Source organism: Ranitomeya variabilis, chromosome 3, assembly GCF_051348905.1.
Source record: "Ranitomeya variabilis isolate aRanVar5 chromosome 3, aRanVar5.hap1, whole genome shotgun sequence".
Lineage (NCBI taxonomy): Eukaryota > Metazoa > Chordata > Amphibia > Anura > Dendrobatidae > Ranitomeya > Ranitomeya variabilis.
The window spans coordinates 134,187,968-134,202,598 of NC_135234.1; positions in this window are offsets into that span (position 1 = coordinate 134,187,968).

Genomic DNA, 14,631 nt, shown 5'->3' on the forward strand with positions numbered 1-14,631 from the left:
AACATCTACCTTTATAAATTATTACTGTTTGCATTATAAATTTTAATTTTATCTTTGAAATTTGGAGTAAATAATGTTAATAAATTACAATTGATATTATGTATGATAACTTTGGTTTTTACATTATCGTCATTAACAGTATAAACATTATAAGGAATTAGCATGCCCCTGTGTTTTATTTCAAATGCTGTTAGGGAAAGAATTAGGCGTAGGTATTAGAATCTATCTAATGGATGGAGGTTTGTGAATTTCATACCTTCCAGGATCCCTCGAGCAGTTTTGATTCTCTGGACTGACTAATAAAAAGCCATGCCAGAGATCTTGGGAGGTAAGAGATTCACAAATCTCCCATCCATCGTCAGAGACCTAGTCATTGGACTGGAATCCTGCAATTTGATTAGCACATCTATAACAGGAAGTGATATGTATATCTTGTGCTTTAAAAATAGTAATATTGAAATATGTTTGGTATTCATTGGAAGCCATATGCAAAAGTTACCCTAACTTGAAAAACACAGCACTGGGATTTCACAGCACAAAAAAGTGTAATTTTACCATTTAATCGATATTCGTTTTTGGCTTGTGCAATGTTATCTCAATTTTAAGAGAATCTTCTTTTACAATTTATCAAGGTGGTACATTATGATTCATGATAACCTTTGCTACTTCTATATATTAAATCTTAATATTTGAAATTTATATGGAAAAAGAAGCCCTACAAGGATGGCCTGTTCAGACTGTAAGTAGCATTCCATTTCTATTCTGACCTGTTATGTTGATTTATGGATAAAACAGAATAGCAGAAAGAGATAGGCAGGGCATTTATTCTACAAAACTCATTGCCATGGACAAGGTATAAATACAGGGCAAGGGCAGAGAAAGAATCCTTTTCCAAAGTAGAATGCGTATGTGTGTTTGTACGTGTGTATACTTTTTGCAAGTTTGGTGAATTAATATTTATTAAACTAATTCATATTTTCACACATGATATATTATAGCATATTTTCATATTCCATTACAACTATTGAATTCACTGAAGTCACCCCTGTGACATTTTTTATTTACTTTTTTAAGAGAAATTTGATATGATTTGCCAAATAAATTATGCCATTAAGCAATGATAAAAGATTGCAGTGTTTAAGCTAAATAATTTGCTTTAAAGTTTTTTTTTTATTCTAATTAAATATAAGAAAATTACAATTCATGTTCCTTAATTTATATTTACACTTACCACATCAAAAGCTTTCTTCTAGTTGTAAAACAGATTAGTTAAGAATATTTAATATAGTTCTATGTACTATTTATATTTTCCACTAGGATTTCAATACATTTGGTTACCAAGCAATTTCCGCATGCAAATGTTTCTATTTCTGTGTGTATGATACGCAAAACAACAATTAAATTCCAATTTTCTCGAAAAATGGAACTCCAGATTTATACATGGAATAAACAGGGCTAATGTGCATTCAAAAACTAATACTCAGGGTATGTTCTCTGGATTTTCTCTTTTGTCTTGAATACATTGGTTTCTGTATCACTTTTTAAGTGCGATTATGCAAATATGACAGATATGATTGGCCTGTCCTATGAAAAGCTGCTTCCATGAAGAAACTACTAACTGTAATGTAAACAATATATTGTATATCACTTGATAGATAATGAATCTCTGCTGCATTGGATTATGCTAGTTTAGATACAGATTAAAAAGTATCATACAAAGTCATGTTATGGTTGGATTTACAGTAATCAAATTAAAGTAACTCTAAAGATTTGAACTTTTTTTTAGTAAGCAGTTTCCAATAAGCTAAAAAGTTTCTATTAATCGCTAAAATTTAGAAATGAAAAAATCTTTTGAAATTTGAGTTTGACAAATTCACTAAATTTTACCAGGAAATTTGATGCATAGTGCATGGAAAGTACTCCAAATCCTTCAATTCAATTGTCTTGAAAAACGTGTAGGACACTATACTCTTTGCCTGACTCACTAATCTTCATCATAGTTATGCTGTCACTCACACAATCTGTAGAGTTTATTCAGTGTTTTATGGCTTCCACTATTTATATTTAAGGATAAGCTGTGAGTTGGGATATTTCCTCACTCTCTGTAATCACCACAAAATTGCTGCTACATTCCATGCTTCTGTTTTTGTACAATAGTTCTTCTGATTGGCTTTGTTATATCATGAGATGTTACAGCTAAAAGGTATTATAGGGAAGCCCTCCCAACTGTAGCTCAGGTTGTGTGATCCTTTTCTGGCTCACATAATCTTCTGTAATGTGTAAAATGGTAGCTGACGTATTGGACAATTAATTTCAAGTGAACTGCAAATTGTTTCGAATTAGCACAGCTCAAGAAATACCTAAATTTTCACACAAACTTGATTTCCTTCAATTGAATTCACTGATTTCTATTATACAGTACAGAGCAAAAGTTTGGACACACCTTCTCATTTAAAGATTTTTCTGTATTTTCATGACTATGAAAGTTCTAAATTCACACTGAAGGCATCAAAACTATGAATTAACACATGTGGAATTACATACTTAGCAAAAAAGTGTGAAACAAATGAAAATATGTCTTATATTCAAGGTTCTTCAAAGTAGCCACCTTTTGCTTTGATGACTGCTTTGCACACTCTTGGCATTCTCTTGATGAGCTTCAAGAGGTAGTCATGGAAATGGTCTTCCAACAATCTTGAAGGAGTTCCCAGAGATGCTTAGCACTTGTTGGCCCTTTTGCCTTCACTCTGCCATCCAGCTCACCCCAAACCATCTCGATTGGGTTCAGGTCTGGAGACTGTGGAGGCCAGGTCATCTGGCGTACCACCCCATCACTCTCCCTCTTGGTCAAATAGCCCTTACACAGCCTGGAGATTTGTTTGGGGTCATTGTCCTGTTGAAAAATAAATGATGGTCCAACTAAATGCAAACCGGATGGAATAGCATGCCGCTGCAAGATGCTGTGGTAGCCATGCTGGTTCATTATGCCTGCAATTTTGAATAAATCAACAACAGTGTCACCAGCAAAGCACCCCCACACCATCACATCTCCTCCTCCATGCTTCACGTGGGAACCAGACATGTAGCGTCCATCCATTCACCTTTTCTGCGTCGCACAAAGACAAGGTGTTAGGGCTCCAGTTCCCACTTCTGCATAGGGGGAATCTCGGGCCATCTCTGCTGCGGTCTCCCATTCTTCTCCAGCCGCAGTGGAGCCTGCTCACTGGAGACGTCAGTCCCAGCGTCTGGCTCAGGCAGACACTCTGCATCAGGCTACTGCTGTTCTTCCAGGCTCTGCCATTATAGCTAGTACTGGTCAGTGGCGAGGACTCACTTCTGGGACTAAGTCCTGCTTTCTCCCTTCTGAGCATGCCCAAAGGAAGACCTCTCATTGGAGGTCAGGGGTCACACGCTCAGGTCCTGAAGCAATTCCCATTGGTCCTCTAGGATTGTCCTGAAGTTGCTGCAACTGTAAAAGGCCATGTGCTAGTATCAATCTTTGTTATTAGCTTTGCGCCAGTATGGTCATGTATGCTTGTGGTCAGGGCTTGGCTGAACTTAGCCACTAGAATACCAGCACCTCCGGTGAGGAGTTTGCATGTATTCATGGCCTGGCTGAAACAAATAGAGTCAAGAAGACCTTTGGCACTCAACAAGTCCACAATTCTTTGCTTTTGAATACAAATTTATTTTGGCAGCCAGCAAAAATAAAACAGACAGATCCAACGTTTCGGCATACAATGCCTTTTTCAAGGTTGTCTATAATAGAAGAAAAATATTTTTTTCATAATTTTACAACAGTTTATGTTTGTAAGAAAAAAATAGCCAACCGCATAATAGGCTGAATAAGCTTCACCAGAATTAGGTGCAAGATTGGAACGAATCCTTTTCTATAAGGTAGAAATAGTGTGTAACCCAAAAAAAACATGGAAAAGTGATAATGAATATTGAGAAAAAAACTTTAGTTGCCCAACTGATCTAGGGAACAAGAGGTGAGATGCACAAAAGGAAAATGTGAGATTAAAAAGAACCACCAATCCAGAAAACATACGGAAAATGTGACAAAAGGAGAAAGGCGTGAGCCAATAGATGATATGAATGTACATATATATGTATACATACACATACATACAAGAAGGTGCATGTGGCCATATGTCCACTAACATCCATATAAAGGTAGAGAAAGGTAAAGTCTAGTATAATCAAAGATACCTGTATATAGTATATAGCGCTCCTAGAGGGTTAGTCAAACATGACTTGAGAAACAGGGTGCATACTGCAAAATAAGGCACATAGCTATAGAAATAATATATTAATAAGTATAGCACCCAAATATCATACGTAATTCAGAAAAGTCCCATAAAACAGAAAATAAAAAGCATCGGGCATAACCATCCCGCATATACAGAGAAGGCATATGAAGAACCTCGGTCCCCTTAAGGAGATCCCGTTAGAGGAAACCAAACCATCAATACAAAAAATAGAAAAATACCGATACCTGAAGAAAATGCGAGGCTGGCGTGTGTCCAGTGGCTCAGGGCAGGACGTCATGTGAGTGCCGTACTTCGAGTATAAATGCCGTAAAATGTATGACGTACCTTCCGGTAATACGAGTGAGAACTCGTGTAGGGTCCGGAAAAAGCCGAAAAAAGCCAAATATCAAAATCGGCGCAGGCGCACTACAAAGGCTGTATAACGTAAGGTGCGTTTGAGACAATCCAAATGAAAATGATATGCGCTAAATTAGCACAATATTATTTACGGCGCATGCGCCTAAAGCCGTGTATTTAAACTACTGAAAAATAGAGAAAAAAAGAGAAAAAAAAATAAATAATGCCCAATACGTAAAATAGAAAAACAAACAAATAAAAATTAACTGAAGAGGCATCTAATCATGACGCATGCGTATTAGATTCAAGTGAATATACAAGTCCGCTCAGACCAGGTAATAGGGAATATAGAAAGAAAACAATAAATACTAAAAGATAACAGTTACATATGGGTGCCTACTCAAAAACAAGTAAATAGTATAAATCTCTTATGGACCATATGGCATATACCGTACAAAGAAAAAATAACATACATACCACATATACATATGCATACATATATACACACATATGTCAGAGAGAAAATATAGTCAGCGTGTAAATATGCATGCTCAAGAAGATCACAAAATAGGTATACTCATGATATAGAGAATAGAGAGAGTGGGAAAAGGCATACCACCGCAAGAGAACCAAATTGGAAATAGAGATGAAATCACGTTGGCACCTAAAAAAGAGGGAATCACAGAGGTAAGTACAAAAAATAATATCATGTATTTAGTATATTAAATATTGTAACAAATATCAATACTAAACAGCCTCATATTCCCTATTCATGCCTCGTGGATGAAGCGTCTGGAGAGTAAAAATCCAGAATGCTTCTCTCTCTTTTAATTTCTGTATCCTGTCCCCACCACGCCTGGAAGAAGAAATACTCTCAAGTACTTGGAATTTTAATTGAGAGACCGAATGTCCCGCTGAGATGAAATGAAATGGGATCGGTAACATGGTGCGCTTGCACCTGATAGTGGATTTGTGTTGAGAAATACAGTCTCGGATATGTTGGGTAGTCTCACCAACATATCCGAGACCGCAAGGGCACTTAATCAAATAAATGACAAATGCAGAGTCACATGTAAAGAAATCCTTTATTGGGAATAACCTACCCGATCTAGGGTGGGAGAATGTACTGCCCCTGGTGATATTTGAACATTGTGAGCAATGTAAACAGGGGAATGTGCCCTGTCTCTGTGTGGCCAAGAGAGTTTGCCAATGCTCTGCTCTAGCAGAACCAACATCAGCTCTTACGAGCATGTTCTTAATATTTTGTGGCCTCTTATAACACATTAACGGTCAATTAGTGAATTCTGGTATGGAGGGTGTTATGATCCTTAGTGGTTGAGGATCACAAATTACTCCAGCTAAGTAACAAACATAGGACAAGCTCTAGGGAGGTGGCAAGCTGGACTGACCGCAAATCTGAACCTAACCAAACACACTAGAAGTAGCCGGTGAATGTGCCTGAATTCCTAGACGTCTCGAGCCAGCCTAAGGAACTAACTACCCCTAGAGAGAAAGAAAGACCTCTCTTGCCTCCAGAGAAATAATCCCCAAAGATATAGAAGCCTCCAACAGATAATAAAGGTGAGGTAAGAGGAAGGCACATACACAGGGGTGAAAGCAGATTCAGCAAATGAGGCCCACTAATACTAGATAGCAGAAAATAGAAAAGGGAATCTATGCGGTCAGTAAAAAACCCTTACAAAATATCCACTCTGAGATTTCAAGAACCCCCACACCAACTAACGGTGTGGGGGGAGAAACTCAGTCCCCTAGAGCAACCAGCAAGCGAAGAAATCACATTTTAGCGAGCTGGACTAAAAACATAATGAACACTGATAATCAAAAAATGATCAAACAAAAACTTAGCTTGTCTTGGAGAGACTGGGAGCAAGGTAGACACACGGAATCTGAAGAGCACTGAATACATTGATAGCAGGCAAGGAACTGAGTATCCAGGTGGGCTAAATAGAAAACCAACCAAGGATAACGAACCAGCTGATGAAGCCAACCTGCAGAAGGACAACACTACACAGTACCGCTTGTGACCACTAGAGGGAGCCCAGAAATAGAGTTCACAACAGTACCCCCCCCTTGAGGAGGGGTCACCGAACCCTCATCAAGACCCCCAGGGCGATCAGGACGAGCTGCGTGGAAGGCGTGAACCAAAGCGGCCGCATGAACATCAGAGGCGACAACCCAGGAATTATCCTCCTGACCATAGCCCTTCCACTTAACCAGATACTGAAGTCTCCGTCTAGAGATACGAGAATCCAAAATCTTCTCCACCACGTACTCCAATTCGCCCTCAACCAGCACCGGAGCAGGAGGCTCAACAGAAGGAACCACAGGTACCACATACCTCCGCAACAAAGACCTATGGAACACATTATGGATGGCAAACGATGCCGGGAGATCCAAATGAAAAGACACCGGGTTAAGGATTTCCAAGATCTTATAAGGACCGATGAAGCGAGGCTTAAACTTAGGAGACGAGACCTTCATAGGAACATACCAAGAAGACAGCCACACCAAATCCCCAACACGAAGTCGGGGACCCACACCGCGGCGGCGGTTGGCAAAGGGCTGAGCCCTCTCCTGTGACAATTTCAGATTGTCCACCACATGGCTCCAAATCTGCTGCAACCTATCCACCACAGAATCCACCCCAGGACAGTCAGAAGACTCAACCTGACCTGAGGAAAAACGAGGATGGAAACCAGAATTGCAGAAAAAAGGCGAAACCGAGGTAGCAGAACTAGCCCGATTATTAAGGGCAAACTCGGCCAATGGCAAAAAAGTCACCCAATCATCCTGATCAGCAGAAACAAAACATCTCAAATAAGTCTCCAACGTCTGATTAGTTCGCTCGGTTTGGCCATTAGTCTGAGGATGGAAGGCCGACGAAAAAGACAAATCAATGCCCATCTTAGCACAAAAAGTTCGCCAAAACCTGGACACAAACTGGGATCCTCTATCAGACACAATATTTTCAGGAATGCCGTGCAAGCGAACCACATTCTGAAAAAATAGAGGAACCAAATCGGAGGAGGAAGGCAGCTTAGGCAAGGGCACCAAATGGACCATCTTGGAAAAACGATCACACACCACCCAGATGACAGACATTCTCTGAGATACTGGCAGATCCAAAATAAAATCCATGGAGATGTGCGTCCAAGGCCTTTTCGGGACAGGCAAAGGCAAAAGCAACCCGCTGGCACGAGAACAGGAAGGCTTAGCCCGAGCACAAATCCCACAAGACTGCACAAAGGAACGCACATCCCGCGACAAGGAAGGCCACCAGAAGGACCTAGCCACCAAATCTCTGGTACCAAAAATCCCAGGATGACCCGCCAACACCGAAAAATGAACCTCGGAAATAAATCTGCTGGTCCATCTATCCGGGACAAACAGTCTCTCTGGTGGACAACGGTCAGGTCTATCCGCCTGAAATTTCTGCAGCACTCGTCGCAAATCTGGAGAAATGGCAGACAAAATCACTCCCTCTCTAAGAATACCAGCCGGCTCAGAAACTCCCGGAGAGTCAGGCACAAAGCTCCTAGAAAGTGCATCAGCTTTCACGTTCTTCGAACCAGACAGGTATGAGACCACGAAGTTGAAACGGGAGAAAAACAACGACCAACGAGCCTGTCTAGGATTAAGGCGCTTGGCCGACTCGAGGTAAATCAGATTTTTGTGATCAGTCAGGACCACCACACGATGTCTAGCTCCCTCGAGCCAATGACGCCACTCCTCAAATGCCCACTTCATAGCCAACAACTCCCGATTACCAACATCATAATTTCGCTCGGCAGGCGAAAACTTTCTTGAAAAGAAAGCACACGGCTTCATCACAGAGCCCTCAGAACTTCTCTGTGACAAAACAGCCCCTGCTCCAATCTCGGAAGCATCAACCTCGACCTGAAAGGGGAGAGAGACATCTGGCTGACATAAGACTGGAGCTGAAGAAAACCGGTGCTTAAGCTCCCGAAAGGCCTCCACGGCCGCAGGAGACCAATTAGTCACATCAGAGCCCTTCCTGGTCAAATCCGTCAAAGGTTTAACCACGCTAGAAAAATTAGCGATGAAACGACGGTAAAAATTAGCAAAACTCAAGAACTTCTGAAGACTCTTAACAGACGTGGGCTGAGTCCAGTCATGAATAGCCTGGACCTTGACTGGGTCCATCTCCACAGCAGAAGGAGAAAAAATAAAACCCAAAAAGGAGACCTTCTTTACTCCGAAGAGGCATTTTGAGCCCTTCACAAATAAAGCATTGGCACTCAGGACCTGAAACACCATCCTGACCTGCTTCACATGGGACTCCCAATCATCAGAAAAGACCAAAATGTCATCCGGATAAACAATCATAAATTTATCCAGATATTCACGGAAAATGTCATGCATGAAGGACTGAAACACAGAAGGAGCATTAGAGAGTCCAAAAGGCATCACTGTTGTGAATTTGGATTCTGGGCTCCCCCGGTGGCTACTGGTGGAATTGAACTGGTGTCTTCATCTTCTCTGTTCACCTGTTCCCATCAAGATGTGGGAGTCGCTATATAACCTTGCTGCTCTGTTAGTTGCTTGCCGGTCAACAATGTTATCAGAAGCCTCTCTGTGCTTGTTCCTGCTCCTAGACAACTACTAGATAAGTTGGACTCTTGTCCATGTTTGTTTTTGCATTTTTGTTCCAGTTCACAGCTGTAGTTTCGTTACTGTGTCTGGAAAGCTCTTGTGAACAGGAATTGCCACTCTGGTGTTATGAGTTAATGCCAGAGTTTTAAAGTAATTTCTGGATGGTGTTTTTGATAGGGTTTTCAGCTGACCATGAAAGTGTCCTTTCTGTCTTCTGCTATGTAGTAAGTGGACCTCAAATTTGCTAAACCTATTTTCATACTACGTTTGTTATTTCATCTCAACTCACCGCCAATACATGTGGGGGGCCTCTGTCTCCTTTCGGGGTATTTCTCTAGAGGTGAGCTAGGACTAATATTTTCCTCTGCTAGTTTTATTTAGTCCTCCGGCTGGTGCTGGGCATCTAGAATCAACGTAGGCATGCTACCCGGCCACTGCTAGTTGTGCGTTAGGTTTAGTTCATGGTCAGCTCAGTTCCCATCTTCCAAGAGCTAGTTCCTATATATGCTTATGCTATGTTCTCTTGCCATTGAGATCATGACAGTTTGACCGGCCCTCAAAGTGTTAATTGTTTGGGCTGAAGCAGGAGAAAAAGAAGTGTTGAAGGGAAATTTTTTTTTTTCCCCTCAGAGTTTTGCTCCCTAGCCCTTAATTGCTGTCTAGCTGCTTCTTACCTCCTCTTAACCCTTGAATGGCTCTTGTCCACCTGTTTGTAATGGATCTTCAGAGTGTAACTGCAGGTTTGCATAATCTCGCCACGAAGGTACAAAATTTGCAAGATTTTGTTTGTCATGCACCTGTATCTGAGCCGAGAATTCCTTTGCCGGAATTTTTCTCGGGGAATAGATCCGGGTTTCAGAATTTTCGAAATAATTGCAAATTATTTTTGTCCCTGAAATCTCGCTCTGCCGGAGACCCTGCACAGCAGGTCAGGATTGTGATTTCCTTGCTCCGGGGCGACCCTCAAGACTGGGCTTTTTCATTGACACCAGGGGATCCTGCGTTGCTCAATGTGGATGCGTTTTTTCTGGCCTTGGGGTTGCTTTATGACGAACCTCATTTGGAGCTTCAGGCAGAAAAAACTTTGATGTCCCTATCTCAGGGGCAAGATGAAGCGGAAATTTACTGCCAAAGATTCCGTAAATGGTCTGTGCTTACTCAGTGGAATGAGTGCGCCCTGGCGGCGACTTTCAGAGAGGGTCTCTCTGATGCCATTAAGGATGTTATGGTGGGGTTCCCTGTGCCTGCGGGTCTGAATGAGTCCATGACAATGGCTATTCAGATCGATAGGCGTTTGCGGGAGCGCAAACCAGTGCACCATCTGGCGGTGTCCACTGAGAAGTCGCCAGAGAGTATGCAGTGTGATAGAATTCTGTCCCGAAGCGAGCGGCAGAATTTTAGACGGAAAAATGGGTTGTGTTTCTATTGTGGTGATTCTACTCATGTTATATCAGCATGCTCTAAGCGCACTAAAAAGCTTGGTAAATCTGTTTCCATTTACACCTTACCGTCTAAATTTATTCTATCTGTGACCCTGATTTGCTCTTTGTCATCTATTACCACGGACGCCTATGTCGACTCTGGCGCCGCTTTGAGTCTTATGGATTGGTCCTTTGCCAAAAGCTGTGGGTATGATTTAGAGCCTTTGGAGACTTCTATTCCTCTGAAGGGGATTGACTCCACCCCATTGGCTAATAATAAACCACAATACTGGACACAAGTAACTATGCGTATTAATCCGGATCACCAGGAGATTATTCGCTTTCTGGTGCTGTATAATCTACATGATGATTTGGTGCTAGGATTGCCTTGGCTGCAATCTCACAACCCAGTCCTCGACTGGAGAGCTATGTCTGTGTTGAGCTGGGGATGTAAGGGGGCTCATGGGGATGTACCTGTGGTTTCCATTTCATCATCCATTCCCTCTGAAATTCCTGAGTTCCTGTCTGACTATCGTGACGTCTTTGAAGAATCCAAGCTTGGTTCGTTACCTCCGCACCGAGAGTGCGATTGTGCCATAGATTTAATCCCGGGTAGTAAATACCCAAAGGGTCGTTTATTTAATCTGTCTGTGCCTGAACATGCTGCTATGCGAGAATATATAAAGGAGTCCTTGGAAAAGGGACATATTCGTCCATCGTCATCTCCCTTAGGAGCCGGTTTTTTCTTTGTGTCAAAAAAAGACGGCTCTTTGAGACCATGTATTGATTATCGGCTTTTGAATAAAATCACTGTTAAATATCAATACCCATTGCCGTTGCTGACTGATTTGTTTGCTCGCATAAAGGGGGCCAAGTGGTTCTCTAAGATTGACCTTCGTGGGGCGTATAATTTGGTACGAATCAGGCAGGGGGATGAGTGGAAAACCGCATTTAATACGCCCGAGGGCCACTTTGAGTATTTAGTGAGGCCTTTTGGTCTTTCTAATGCTCCGTCAGTTTTCCAGTCCTTTATGCATGATATTTTTCGCGATTATTTGGATAAATTTATGATTGTGTATCTGGATGATATTCTGATTTTTTCGGATGACTGGGACTCTCATGTCCAGCAAGTCAGGAGGGTTTTTCAGGTTTTGCGGTTTAATTCTTTGTGTGTGAAGGGTTCTAAGTGTGTTTTTGGGGTACAGAGGATTTCCTTTTTGGGATATATTTTTTCCCCCTCTTCCATTGAAATGGATCCTGTCAAGGTTCAAGCTATTTGTGATTGGACGCAGCCCTCTTCTCTTAAGAGTCTTCAGAAATTTTTGGGCTTTGCTAACTTTTATCGTCGATTTATTGCTGGTTTTTCGGATATTGCTAAACCATTGACCGATTTGACTAAGAAGGGTGCTGATGTTGCTGATTGGTCCCCTGATGCTGTGGAGGCCTTTCGGGAGCTTAAGCGCCGTTTTTCCTCTGCCCCTGTGTTGCGTCAGCCTGATGTTGCTCTACCTTTTCAGGTTGAGGTCGACGCTTCTGAGATCGGAGCTGGGGCAGTGTTGTCGCAGAAAAGTTCTGATTGCTCCGTGATGAGGCCTTGTGCCTTCTTTTCCCGTAAATTTTCGCCCGCTGAGCGGAATTATGATGTTGGGAATCGGGAGCTTTTGGCCATGAAGTGGGCTTTTGAGGAGTGGCGCCATTGGCTTGAGGGGGCCAGACATCAGGTGGTGGTATTGACTGACCACAAAAATTTGATTTATCTTGAGACCGCCAGGCGCCTGAATCCTAGACAGGCGCGCTGGTCATTATTTTTCTCTCGGTTTAATTTTGTGGTGTCATACCTACCGGGTTCTAAGAATGTTAAGGCGGATGCCCTTTCTAGGAGTTTTGAGCCTGACTCGCCTGGTAACTCTGAGCCCACAGGTATCCTTAAGGATGGAGTGGTATTGTCAGCCGTTTCTCCAGACCTGCGGCGGGCCTTGCAGGAGTTTCAGGCGGATAGACCTGATCGTTGCCCACCTGATAAACTGTTTGTTCCTGATGATTGGACCAGTAGAGTCATCTCTGAGGTTCATTCTTCTGCGTTGGCAGGTCATCCTGGCATTTTTGGTACCAGGGATTTGGTGGCAAGGTCCTTCTGGTGGCCTTCTCTGTCACGAGATGTGCGAGGCTTTGTGCAGTCTTGTGACGTTTGTGCTCGGGCCAAGCCTTGTTGTTCTCGGGCTAGTGGATTATTGTTGCCCTTGCCTATTCCTAAGAGGCCTTGGACGCACATCTCGATGGATTTTATTTCAGATCTGCCTGTTTCTCAGAAGATGTCTGTCATCTGGGTGGTGTGTGACCGTTTTTCTAAGATGGTCCATTTGGTTCCTCTGCCCAAGTTACCTTCTTCTTCCGAGTTGGTTCCTCTGTTTTTTCAAAATGTTGTTCGTTTGCATGGTATTCCTGAGAATATCGTTTCTGACAGAGGGACCCAATTCGTGTCTAGATTTTGGCGGGCATTCTGTGCTAGGATGGGCATAGATTTATCTTTTTCGTCCGCTTTCCATCCTCAGACGAATGGCCAGACCGAGCGGATTAATCAGACCCTGGAGACATATCTGAGGTGTTTTGTGTCTGCTGACCAGGATGATTGGGTTGCTTTTTTGCCATTGGCGGAGTTCGCTCTCAATAATCGGGCCAGCTCTGCCACTTTGGTGTCCCCGTTTTTCTGTAATTCGGGGTTTCATCCTCGATTTTCCTCTGGTCAGGTGGAATCTTCGGATTGTCCTGGAGTGGATGCTGTGGTGGAGAGATTGCATCAGATCTGGGGGCAGGTGGTGGACAATTTGAGGTTGTCCCAGGAGAAGACTCAGCTTTTTGCCAACCGCCACCGTCGTGTTGGTCCTCGGCTTTCTGTTGGGGATTTGGTGTGGTTGTCTTCTCGTTTTGTCCCTATGAGGGTCTCTTCTCCTAAGTTTAAGCCTCGGTTTATCGGCCCGTATAAGATATTGGAGATTCTTAACCCTGTTTCCTTCCGTTTGGACCTCCCTGCATCCTTTTCTATTCATAACGTTTTTCATCGGTCATTATTGCGCAGGTATGAGGTACCGGTTGTGCCTTCCGTTGAGCCTCCTGCTCCGGTGTTGGTTGAGGGTGAGTTGGAGTACGTTGTGGAGAAAATCTTAGACTCTCGTGTTTCCAGACGGAGACTCCAGTATCTGGTCAAGTGGAAGGGATACGGCCAGGAGGATAATTCTTGGGTGAATGCATCTGATGTTCATGCCTCCGATCTGGTTCGTGCCTTTCATAGGGCCCATCCTGATCGCCCTGGTGGTTCTGGTGAGGGTTCGGTGCCCCCTCCTTGAGGGGGGGGTACTGTTGTGAATTTGGATTCTGGGCTCCCCCGGTGGCTACTGGTGGAATTGAACTGGTGTCTTCATCTTCTCTGTTCACCTGTTCCCATCAAGATGTGGGAGTCGCTATATAACCTTGCTGCTCTGTTAGTTGCTTGCCGGTCAACAATGTTATCAGAAGCCTCTCTGTGCTTGTTCCTGCTCCTAGACAACTACTAGATAAGTTGGACTCTTGTCCATGTTTGTTTTTGCATTTTTGTTCCAGTTCACAGCTGTAGTTTCGTTACTGTGTCTGGAAAGCTCTTGTGAACAGGAATTGCCACTCTGGTGTTATGAGTTAATGCCAGAGTTTTAAAGTAATTTCTGGATGGTGTTTTTGATAGGGTTTTCAGCTGACCATGAAAGTGTCCTTTCTGTCTTCTGCTATGTAGTAAGTGGACCTCAAATTTGCTAAACCTATTTTCATACTACGTTTGTTATTTCATCTCAACTCACCGCCAATACATGTGGGGGGCCTCTGTCTCCTTTCGGGGTATTTCTCTAGAGGTGAGCTAGGACTAATATTTTCCTCTGCTAGTTTTATTTAGTCCTCCGGCTGGTGCTGGGCATCTAGAATCAACGTAGGCATGCTAC